The sequence below is a fragment of the Rhinoderma darwinii genome, chromosome 1, assembly GCF_050947455.1.
Source record: "Rhinoderma darwinii isolate aRhiDar2 chromosome 1, aRhiDar2.hap1, whole genome shotgun sequence".
Lineage (NCBI taxonomy): Eukaryota > Metazoa > Chordata > Amphibia > Anura > Rhinodermatidae > Rhinoderma > Rhinoderma darwinii.
The window spans coordinates 22277136-22289494 of NC_134687.1; the positions used below are offsets into that span (position 1 = coordinate 22277136).

Sequence of the window (12359 nt, forward strand, 5' to 3'; positions counted from 1 at the left end):
GGGATCATGCTGCCCTCACCCACCCAGGAACGCTGTGCAAGGGCCCTGGCACTTGGCCCATCATCATGTGATATTCCCTAAAAAAAATTCTATGCTGACACCATTGAGGATAGCTGCCTTGCTTCCACGATGCAAGGACACTTACTTTCAGCCACCACATCTAAACAGTCCATTACACCCCAAGTCCCGGTCCTTGTGCTGCATGACTTGTGGGAGCTCTATAGGTGGCGATATCCTGGACCCTTCCACTGCTTTTCGCTTGAGTCCTGTAAATATAAAAAGATTTTGCCAGTATCCATTGTCACCTATGCCTGCAGACCATAAGTGGGTAATGCAACTCACTCAAGTCCTTGTCTACTGCATCATATTGGTACGGCCGCCTCAAGTTTCACACAAAAATAGTAGTCCTAGATTAGGCCTATCGAACTTCCAGTCTGTGGCGCCGTGAGATCGAACGCATTAATGTGCCCTCTGCAAGGAACTGCAGCAACTGCCGGCACCGTAGTTCCCACGCTACCTCCCTGAAGCCCTTGTAGATAATTTTACCAGGTCTTGACGTGTTCCAAATGTTCTTGGCAGGGCAGCCCTGCCTAAAATCCCCCTTCACTACCCCCAATCTCCTCACCCAATTACCTTACACCTACGTTCAGGCCCAAACCGGGCCATGTGGCCAGAATTTTAGGCAAAGAAACCCCTAACTTTCACTATGCCTATTCCTACCAAAGTATCCAAAGTTCCCCTCTACTATCCTTGTGTTGACATTTTGCCCGCTCGTCACTCTTTCAGTGTAGAGAGCTACTGGTGGGTACTGTATATAGTAACTAATGATGGACATACCTCATATAGATGAAATATTACTTCAGAGAGTCCCCCTGGCAGCAGGCAGCCGATCACAACAATATCTGGAACAGAAAATGTAAATTGTGCAGATATTATGAGTTGAGCTTAGTATGGGCCATCATATCAACAAATATATGTTCAGCCTATTGACAACATTGGGGAATTTGTTCCCGCAGCCTCGCTTGTCATGTGTCTCTATAGGAACATTCTGGATGACATCACATTATAGGATTTCTATAGGTTGTTATTTTCTATAATACTTACATATATACGGTGGATCTTCTAGCATGTCGGCTGTCACTGGGGCCACATATTCACATGTCTTATATGTCTGTAATATACATAATGGGTTTACTGCATATACATAAAATAACCCCATATCTATAATGTATAATAATATATTTACTGTCACACGTGTCATTTCCTATCACAGGGCGAGTCCAATACCCCCTCTGCCACATAAATAACCCCAGCAGTATAACGGCACATGACAATTGGATGGCGCTGGTATAGATGTTGTGTGAGGGCCCAGGAGCTTATAGTTATTCTCCTATATAAACTTATCCTTAATAAAATACATCTAATTTATTTCTTGATTAGTCTTTTGGACTGGAGTAGAGGGGGTAGAAAATGGGAAAAGAAGAGGCTGGACGCAGCTGCAGGCTTAAGGGAAGCCGACATGACCGTCCTGGTAGGGAAAGGGTTAATGTTACGAGGTCAGGGAAAGTTGAAGGAGCTGAAGGAGGGACGGGGAGGAGTTAAGGGGGGCGGGGGGGCCGTTACTGCGCTTCCCGCTGTTTCTCGGCATTGAGCCGGAAGCAGCGGGAGGAGTAACACACATTAAGCAAAGCTCCCCGTTGCCCGGTTTTTTAGTAATGGCAGAGGCCTTGATTTTAGAGCGGCTGCGCGCCGCTGCTGTGCACCACGGTCCCGGATGGCTGGAGGAGACCGTGGCTGCATTAACGCGGATCCCGGACGCCGTTTCGCCACGTCGGGCACGGCGTTCGGGGTCTGTTGTAAGGGACAGGCTCCCCTCCCCCGGCCCCCCTACGAGCATGGCTATGGCGGCGGGGGGGGAGTCGGCAACAACCGCTCCTGCGCTGGGCAGGCAGAGAGCGGTGGCAGGGGTGACGGCGATGCAGGCTGTGTCGACCCGTCCCTCTCGGCGGTCCCGACCTCCAGAGCGCCTTAGTCCGGAGGTAGTCCCGCGGACACGGTGTCGCAGAGGGAGCCCGATCCCGGACGCTGCAGGCCAGGCAGCTGGGAGGACCGCCCCTTCCCAGGCCCTGCGTCCTGGCAGGAATCCCAGGCCGCGACGGGGTCCGGCGGTAAGCAGGGAGTCGCAGGCCGGGCTCCCTGTCACCCCTCCCCCATCAGATGGAAGATGTCGAGAGCAAGGTACGGCCGCCGCGCATGGTGATGTTCCGGCCAGGGGGCAGGCTTCGTCAGGATCGTCTAGACGGACGACTAGATCTGCAGCGACGTCGAGGCAACAGGTCCGGTCGGAAGTCTGGGTCCCGGCGGTCGGGCGGCAGGTTGCCGGCCCATCGGTCAGCGCGTCCTCATCCCCTTTCCGAGGATGTCGTTGGGAGGGACAGTCGTCGGCGAGAGAAGAACTGGAGGAAGGTGAACTGGACGTCTATCGTCGAGGTCAGGATGGTCCGGCTGACGGGAACACAGCGCCTGTGCAGCCCGGTGAGTGTATAACTCCATTATTGTCTTATCCAGCGATTTTTATGTCGGGTGTCGGCGGGGGGGCTGCTAGCATAGCATCGGGGGCCGGTAGTGGCGCGGGCGGACGCGACGGAGCGGGTTTGGCAGATTTAGTGGGTTGCTTACGGGAGCTGGTGGGGCGCCTTGATAGGGCCGCGGCGCCGGTTGTAACGGAAGTGTCCCCTGCGGTAGTTTGGGAAGGCCCCAGGGACGTGGGATCGTTGCAGGCGCGTCCTGTGGTGGCGGTTAAAGAGGCGGTCGCGGTGTCGGTGCAGACTGAGGCACAGAAGGACGGCGATCGAGTGCGCATGGACGATCGTGCTCGGGGGGAGGTGTATGTTTGTTTTGAGGGTCCGTTGGGGGCGCATTTAAAGCAGGAGGTGCGTGATCGGATCTGGAAAGATGAATACGTTGAAATTTTTTCTCTCTTGCCGCTGGCTAAATTCAATTTGGATAAGAGCAAGCGGGATGAGAGTAAAAAGGACGAGGAGGAACGGCGGCGGTATAGGCTTATCCCGCAGACGTTCGTTAATTGGTCGCAGGCGTTCGCCATATTGGCTAGTGTGATAGGGGAAAAGGCGCCGGAAAATTGTTCGGCGTTATTTTGTTATTTTGATGCTATTGGGGAGGCTCATAGGGCGTATGGGGGTCAGGCGTGGCTGCGATATGATGAGCAATTCCGTCAGCGGAAGGCGGTTCGGCCGGCGATTCGGTGGGACCAGAAGGATATTGCTCTCTGGTTACGGGTTACGGCTCCGGTTAGGCAGCCCTTTCCCGGGAGCGGTGGCCAGGGAGGCCAGACTAGTCAGAGTGGACCAAGCGGCGGGGGAAAGGCGGGGTTTTGCTGGCAATTCAATGAAGGCCAGTGCAAGTTTGGGGCCACGTGCAAGTTCAAGCACGTGTGCTCCGAGTGTAATGGTGCATCACACGGGGCGGCAAAATGTCTGCGGAAAAAGAGGTCCGGGAACCAGCACGGGGCTGGTCAAGGGGGTGTCGCCGGTGAGGGTGGAAAGGATGGCCCCTTATCTAAATGAGTATCTGGATAGGGCGGCAGCTAAGTTGCTTTATGAAGGGTTTAGTGTTGGTTTTGTTATTCCTCCGCCTCCTTATGAGGTTCCGGTTACGCGGAGGAATTTAAAATCGGCTTACTTGCATGCGGAAGTCGTGTCGGAAAAGTTGTTAAAAGAAGTTTCGTTGGGGCGCATGTCGGGGCCATTTGTGGAGTCGCCGGTAAAAGATTTAGTTGTGTCCCCTTTGGGTATTGTCCCTAAACGCGAGCCCGGAAAGTTTCGTTTGATTCAACATTTATCGTATCCCAAAGGTTCGTCGGTAAATGACGGGATTGATCACGAGTTGTGTTCCGTAGTTTATACCTCATTCGATAAGGCGGTGGGGTTAGTGCGGGCTGCGGGTCCGGGGGCGCTGCTAGCAAAAACCGACATCGAGGCGGCGTTCAGGTTGTTGCCGGTCCATCCAGAAAGCCAACGGCTGTTGGGTTGTTTTTGGAATGGGGCCTTTTACGTGGATCGGTGCCTTCCGATGGGGTGTTCTCTTTCTTGTGCATACTTCGAGGCGTTTAGTAGCTTCGTGGAGTGGGTAACGAGGGGAGTATCCGGGGTCGATTCGTTGATCCATTACTTAGATGATTTTTTGTGCGTTGGCCCGGGGGGTTCGCCGGTTTGCGGTAACTTGCTTCATGCCCTGCAGAAGGTGGCGAGGGATTTTGGGATCCCTTTGGCGCCGGAAAAAACGGAGGGCCCGGTAGCGACGATTTCTTTCTTGGGAATCGAAATTGACTCGGTGGCGATGGAGTGTCGGCTCCCGGCGGATAAGTTGGGTGCTTTGAGGCTGGAGGTGCGACGGGCTTGTAGAAGGAAGAAAATGTCGCTGAGGGAGCTTCAGTCGCTGCTGGGGAAGTTGAATTTCGCCTGCCGGATTATGCCGATGGGGAGGGTGTTTGGTAGAAGGTTGGCGGCGGCAACGGCGGGAGTGCGGGCGCCGCATCATTTTGTGAGGCTCAAGGAGGAGCACCGAGCTGATCTTCAGGTTTGGGATGACTTCTTGGGCCAGTACAATGGTCGCTCGCTATGGATGGCCCCAGCGCAGGATACGAGTGATCTGAATATTTTCACGGATGCGGCTGGGGCGGGTGGCTTTGGAGCTTACGGGGGAGGTCCGTGGTGCGCAGGTCAATGGCCGGCTAGCTGGGTGTCCAGTGGATTGACGCGGAATCTGGCCCTGCTCGAGCTGTTTCCCATCGTGGTGGCGGCTACCATTTGGGGGGACAGGCTCAGGGATAAGAAGGTCCGTTTTTACTGCGACAACATGGGGGTGGTGCTTGCCATTAATAACATCACGGCGTCCTCTCCTCCGGTAGTTCAATTGTTGCGACATTTAGTGTTGGTGTGTTTGTCGCTGAACGCGTGGGTGGTGGCGGTGCATGTCCCGGGTGTACGGAATTGTGTTGCTGATGCTCTTTCTCGCTCGCAGTGGGACCGGTTTCGGGAATTGGCCCCGGGAGCGGAACGTCTCGGTTTGGCGTGTCCGGATCATCTATGGGATCTGGTATCGGTCCCGTAGAGCAGCTGTTACAAAGGTCTTTGGCGCGCACGACGTGGAGGGCTTATGCTGCTTGTTGGAGGCAGTGGGAGGAGTGGGTAAGAGAGTTGGGTGATGTCAATACGGATAGAGACAGGTTGGTGGCACTTTTGTATTGGTTAGGGGATGCCTGGGAGGGGGGGTTTTCAGTAGCGAAGGTGAACCGGTTTATATCCGCGGTGGCGTTTGGGCTTAAGTTGCGGGGCTTGCGGGATGTATCGAAGGAATTTCTGGTATCGCAGGCTTTGAAGGGGTTGCGCAGAGGTAGGGTGGAGGCGGATAGTAGAAGGCCGGTGTCGTTTGCTTTGCTGGGCTTGTTGGGCGGTTCATTGGCATCGGTATGTCGTTCTTCAGATGAAATGGATTTGTTTCGGTTGGCTTTCTCGTTGGCGTTCTTCGGAGCATTTAGAGTAGGTGAGTTGGTGTCGCCAAGTACTAAACAGGCAGGGGGGCTGAGATCTGGGGAGGTGAGCCTTTTTGCAGATCGGTTGGAGGTATGGTTGCGTAGATCAAAAACTGACCAATTAGGGAAGGGAAAACTGATAGTTTTGTTCGCTCTCCCGGGGTCGGTCATGTGCCCAGTAGAGTGCATGCGGGGTTTTACAAAAAACAGGGGGTCTCCAGATTTGCCTTTGTTACGTCATGTGGACGGGTCGTTCTTGTCCAGGTTTCAGTTTGGAGCTGTTTTTAAAAAATGTTTGACGGCGGTTGGGGTTGCAGCAGGCTCATATTCATCTCATTCCTTCCGGATTGGCGCAGCAACGGAAGCAGGGCGCTGGGGGTTGGATGATGAGGGGGTGAGGCGTATTGGTCGTTGGGAGTCTAAAAGGTTTAAGTCCTATGTCCGCCCCCATATGTTGTAATTTTGTTGTTTATGCTTGCAAATGTTATATGGTGGTGCCTAACTGTGTTTTCCGTTTCAGATTCGCCTCCTTGTCTGGTGTGGTTGATGGGTCATTCGTACGTGCACTGGGGGGCTTTGAGGGCGGACGTCCGCCCGGATGGTCGCCAGTTGCGCATTCCGCGACAGGATGCGGTTGTGCATTGGCTGGGGTTTAGAGGTATGTCGTGGAACAGGGTGTTGGCGGAATTCCAGACATATGTGCGGCTTGATAGGGTTCCGGAGGTTTTAGTGTTGCACGTGGGTGGGAATGACTTAGGAGTCCGCCCTTTTCGTGAGTTGGTGCGGGATATCAAACATGATTTGTTGTGTTTGTGGGTATCTTATCCCAAGTTGGTGGTAGTGTGGTCGGACATAGTCCCAAGGAAGCATTGGCGGTTAGCTAGATCGGTGGAGAGAGTCAATAAGGCTCGGATAAAAGTTAACCGGGCGGTGTCCCGTTTTGTGGCAAAGAACGGGGGCATTTGCGTGAGGCATAGGGATTTGGAGTCAGGATTGGGGAATTTCTGGAGGAGTGACGGGGTTCATCTGACCGAGGTTGGCATTGATATTTGGAGCTTGGCTATAGCAGAAGGCATAGAAAGGGCGGTGGTGGTGTGGAGGAACTCACAGGCTTAAGGTGGTCAAGGCCTGTTTCGCGGTGGCGGGGGGAGTCCTTGAGGCCAGTCAGTACAAAATGGTGGGGGGGTCGCATCGGGGGTATGCGTCCCCCAAAAAAGGTACATGGTTGAAGACTTCATCGGGTGTTATCCCTTTGAAGTGGTCTTCTGGTAGAAGGTATGTCACTTGAAGGCTTCATCGGGTGTTATCCCTTTGAAGTGGACTTCTAGTGGTCGGTATATCACTTGAGGGCTTCATCGGGTGTTATCCCCTTGAAGTGGACTTCTAGTGGTTGGAGCCATCTGCAGAGGTGAACGGTGCTTCCGAGCTGGTTTACGGCTGGAGGTAATTAGTGGTTTGCAGATGGCTAATTCGGTGTGTTCTTGAAAGGAACATCTGAAGGGGCTTCAAGGACTTCCTCTGCTCGGGTTAATGTTAACGTTTAATTGTTATTTATGATTCTGACCCATGTTGGGTCATGTGAATTATTAGGAGGAATTCTCTGGTGGATTCCTAACTAGTTATCCGAATGTTTCGGATTTAAATTGTTTTTATAAAACTGTGAAATTAATAAACGGCTGCTGTGGCCATTTCACATCCAACCTCGGTGTCATGTGTCGTTACTAAATGGGGGTGGGGGATAGTATGGTTTAAGGTTAACACACGACTCTACCTAGGCAGGTCAAGAAGAGGCTGGACGCAGCTGCAGGCTTAAGGGAAGCCGACATGACCGTCCTGGTAGGGAAAGGGTTAATGTTACGAGGTCAGGGAAAGTTGAAGGAGCTGAAGGAGGGACGGGGAGGAGTTAAGGGGGGCGGGGGGGCCGTTACTGCGCTTCCCGCTGTTTCTCGGCATTGAGCCGGAAGCAGCGGGAGGAGTAACACACATTAAGCAAAGCTCCCACCCTCCCACCCTTGTTTTGTTACTCCTTAGGTCTTATGTACGTCTGCCTATGAGCGTTTTGTTTTATTTTGTGTGCTTATTTAACATGTTTTTCTTTTTTCCGGAGTAGGTTCTGTTGTCATGGCAGCTGGCGGGGGGAGTCCTTGAGGCCAGTCAGTACAAAATGGTGGGGGGGTCGCATCGGGGGTATGCGTCCCCCAAAAAAGGTACATGGTTGAAGACTTCATCGGGTGTTATCCCTTTGAAGTGGTCTTCTGGTAGAAGGTATGTCACTTGAAGGCTTCATCGGGTGTTATCCCTTTGAAGTGGACTTCTAGTGGTCGGTATATCACTTGAGGGCTTCATCGGGTGTTATCCCCTTGAAGTGGACTTCTAGTGGTTGGAGCCATCTGCAGAGGTGAACGGTGCTTCCGAGCTGGTTTACGGCTGGAGGTAATTAGTGGTTTGCAGATGGCTAATTCGGTGTGTTCTTGAAAGGAACATCTGAAGGGGCTTCAAGGACTTCCTCTGCTCGGGTTAATGTTAACGTTTAATTGTTATTTATGATTCTGACCCATGTTGGGTCATGTGAATTATTAGGAGGAATTCTCTGGTGGATTCCTAACTAGTTATCCGAATGTTTCGGATTTAAATTGTTTTTATAAAACTGTGAAATTAATAAACGGCTGCTGTGGCCATTTCACATCCAACCTCGGTGTCATGTGTCGTTACTAAATGGGGGTGGGGGATAGTATGGTTTAAGGTTAACACACGACTCTACCTAGGCAGGTCATTAGATTTCTGGTTTCAGATACCAGAGAAAATATTCATTAAAGATTTTTTCTGACAGTTTTAAAACGTGAGTATAAGCCGCATATGTCTATAAATAACAGACAGTCACTACTCATCCTCCATATACCCTGCGGCTCCTGCGCTGGTGGTTCTGATGTCTTTGGTTACTAGGCCACAGCGGTCATGTCAGTGTGGACGGCTGTCACTGCTGCAGCTATTATGTCACATCCAGGGCCGGCCTCAGGTTGATTGGTGCCCTGTGCTGTACCTTCTATGGACGCCCTCCCCCCTTATGATGTACTATGTAGTGGCCCATTAATATAATCATACAGCGCCCAATAACATCACCTAGTCATTAGGCTATGAAATCTATCTTTCTGTCTTTCCACAGGTTTGGGCACCAAGTGCTGGATCGGGAGTACAAGCTGTGGGGGCTCAGGACATCTATGGTGGTGGCGCCCCCTTCAGTATTGACCAGTAATGCGCCCTGTGCGATCGTGTAGAGATGCAGGAAATAAAATACACCGACCTTGGACTCTCCTACTGAATACGTCCGGCTGAATGTAGGACGTTGTGTGATGGTGAGGTGGAGGGCTCTGCTTATTCTGTGATCTGCCCTCCTGGGACGTGTGGTTGTCATCAGCTCTTATGAGGAATTAATACTAGGAGTAAGAAAGACAAAGTATTAGGAGAAATCCCAAACGATGGAAACATTTTCATGTAGAACAGAGACCAGTCCCCAACATTGTATTTTATAGCTTTAGGTGTAATACATATTATCTCATTTTTATGCTTCTACAATGTGTCTCTTATCAGTGAGTTATTATAATGAACTATATTCTTATTACATCACAACAGTAACTATTATGGGGTTTCTGAGGGGGTTCATACAAATATTCACACAGACACTTTATTAGGAGTCCTGCCACCCCTCCCCCTACAATGCGGCAGATAAACGCTGTGGACGTCAGAGTGACAGGCGGCATGGACAGGTCCGCTCCCGGCCGCCCGCTTTTATTACTTGTAGTAATGATAACAGTAAGGTAAGCAGTGTCTCCCCTGACTGCTAGTAAAGTTTGGGGTCCATGTCTGGGACACACTGCACAAGTGCCCAGCGCTGAGACACCAAGTAGTAGAGATGACTCCTGATCCCTGCACCTTTCCTTCACCACGACATTACAATATACAATATTATATAATACAACCCCTCAGCAGTTACATGACGTGGAATCAGTGGCTATTACAAGATGTTTGCCCATTTGGCCTAGGTATTTAACCGGTCAGGGGGCTTCTCCCATATGACTTTCTCACATAAATCAGGGGCGGACGTACCATATGTGAGATCTGGGCAGTTACATTGGGGCCAAGCAATTTTTTTCTATTCTTCCATCTACCACCCCCTATTGTGCCCTTACCTGTCCCCCCTAGACTACATGGCACCGCCAGTCATGTGACCATCTTCATATTACACATAGAAACCCATTACCTACACGATCCGTATCCCTATATATAGTAACTAATGATGGACATACCTCATATAGATGAAATATTACTTCAGAGAGTCCCCCTGGCAGCAGGCAGCCGATCACAAGGTATTCTAGGAAAGAAAAGTTAAAATTGTGATGTGAGCTTAGTATGGGTCATCATATCAACAAATATATGTTCAGCCTATTGACAATATTTGGAATTTGTTCCCGCAGCCTCGCTGGTCATGTGTCTCTATAGGAACATTCTGGATGACATCACATTATAGGATTTCTATAGGTTGTTATTTTCTATAATACTTACATATATAGGGTGGATCTTCTAGCATGTCGGCTGTCACTGGGGCCGCATATTCACATGTCTTATATGTCTGTAATATACATAATGGGTTTACTGCATATACATAAAATAACCCCATATCTATAATGTATAATAATATATTTACTGTCACACGTGTCATTTCCTATCACAGGGCGAGTCAGACATTGAACACATTTTGTAATGTAACGTAGACCCGGGGAACATAACTATAGGGGTGAAGAGGTTGTAGTCACACACAGGCCCTGGTGTCCATGACTGGCATAAGGGGGTCACAACCTGAACAAATCCCCAATTCTGCCATCACCTGGAGGAATCCTGACACATGTAATGAATATTCTGGGCATGCACCGGGTTACCTGACAATATATAAGTTTAGGTGGCAGCTTAGTCTGGATGCCATAGTTCACCACACCGGGTTTCCAGGCTCTTGGTCTCTGATCCTAATATATTACAGGTTTGTAGCTTGTCGGTAATAAGCGGTCACTACATTTTGTGAGGGACATTTTTTTCTATTCTTCCATCTACCACCCCCAGCATTGAAGCGAGGAATATTAGGAAGAACAACCTTGTTTTCTGAGGGACAATGTGAGAAAACTGAAATTGGGCTCTTGGAGAGAATCTCCATTATTGCTATAAACCCTCCAGCCAGTAAATATGTGATATAACGTGTGTAGAGGTAAAGAAATATTCGGCACTTACCTTGGACTCTCCTACTTTATATGCTGGGCAGTAGTTGGGCGCTCTCCTTATTTTTTGAGCCGCCCCCCTACACCTGGACCTGAGACCATCACAGAGATCTTCATTGGGCTGTTACTTTTTTATTACTCCTGGAAATATAAGAAGAAATTGACAGCTGGGTGATGCTATTCCCTTTTCTCAATGGCCATGGTCTGATACTATACAATGAGTGCTGACAGATTCATGATGTTTAGGGACACGTCCTATAGACAAGAGATATTGTATCCCCCATATGTAAATATTTCCAGGAGGAATTATAGAGGAATGGCAATATGCAGAGTGCTAAGAAGAGATGCTCCAGTATTATAATTTTATGGGAAATACAATGATTTACTTGTAATAAGAACAGACAAGTCCAGAACATATGACCAGTATTATATACATAGAAGAGATAATACATCCTCCCTGGGATTGGAGCTTAATTGTAATTAAATATTATAATATAAGATTACACTTCATGGAAAATACAATTTGTCAGTTATAGATTTAGGCAGCAGTGTATTTGGGGTCACTATATAGCAGGTAATGGAGTTGGTCCTCTCCTCTTTGCGGCTGGGTGGTGACAACCTGCGCAGGACTCCGCTCTCCAGAGGAACTACATTGGCAGCAGCAAAGCGGTGGAGAATTGTCCCAAAGGTCATGAGAAGGGAATGGAGAGGTAAACAAACATCACACCCGTCTGTCCTCAGTAGCTACATTGTGGCCCCATAATGGAGTGCCCGGTTTGATCTTCGCTATGAGGACCCCTGTCTTCTATGTCCGGCTCTATATCCAGGAGTAAGATTATGTGACTGGTGAACTTCTTGGTGTCAGTAGAATAAGAGTGTTGATGATAACTATGACGGCCGCCACGTGTCAGGCATCTATCTGCCTATGTGACATGGAGGAATGGCTTCAGTCATACACAACAGTGACGTCTGTTTTCTGACCTGATAATTTGGGACATGTGTGACTAATATGCAGGAAAGGTAAATTACAGGAAAGAGAGATCAATACCTGAGCGCTATATTCAGGACACTGTCCCGGCAGCAGCAGATATGGGACTAATCAAGGGATCTGTTTAGACAAGATCTAAGAAAAAAATACAAAACCTCTGATCACAGAATAGATACAAGAATAGTTGTCATGTTACCAGAAGTTACTCAAGAAAAAGAGAGGAAAAGGATCCAGCGCTGAGACCATATGAGTCTATTAAAAATGGAAACTTCTTCCAAGTTTTATTGGACAAACAAAGTTAAAAATAGGATAGTCCGTGTATCTTTGGTATCCGTGGTTCATTGGGATAAATAAGCAGGTGCCTACGCGTTTCAGACGCGGTCTGCGTCCTTAATCATGGCTTTCCGTGAGAACTCTGTCAAAGGGCAATGGATTTTATATCCGGTCAAGCAGGTGAATTTGATTGCGGTCCACACAGATTACTTTGCTGGAACGCTTCGCCATTATTTAGTTCTGACGGCTGATCTGATAGATATGAAGTCCAGGAATCGGG

General features: G+C 49.5%; 1 long non-coding RNA gene across 1 annotated transcript; it reads right to left on the reverse strand.

Moving 5' to 3' along the window:
• Positions 1 to 845: 845 nt before the first annotated feature.
• Positions 846 to 12002, reverse strand: LOC142719354 (uncharacterized). The gene is made up of 7 exons (XR_012872738.1): positions 11867 to 12002; positions 10832 to 10959; positions 10115 to 10181; positions 9859 to 9923; positions 8856 to 8988; positions 1105 to 1171; positions 846 to 902 (listed from the first exon to the last, which is right to left on the reverse strand). It is a non-coding gene; the product is annotated as an uncharacterized LOC142719354 (long non-coding RNA).
• Between the last annotated feature and the right edge of the window lie 357 nt (positions 12003 to 12359).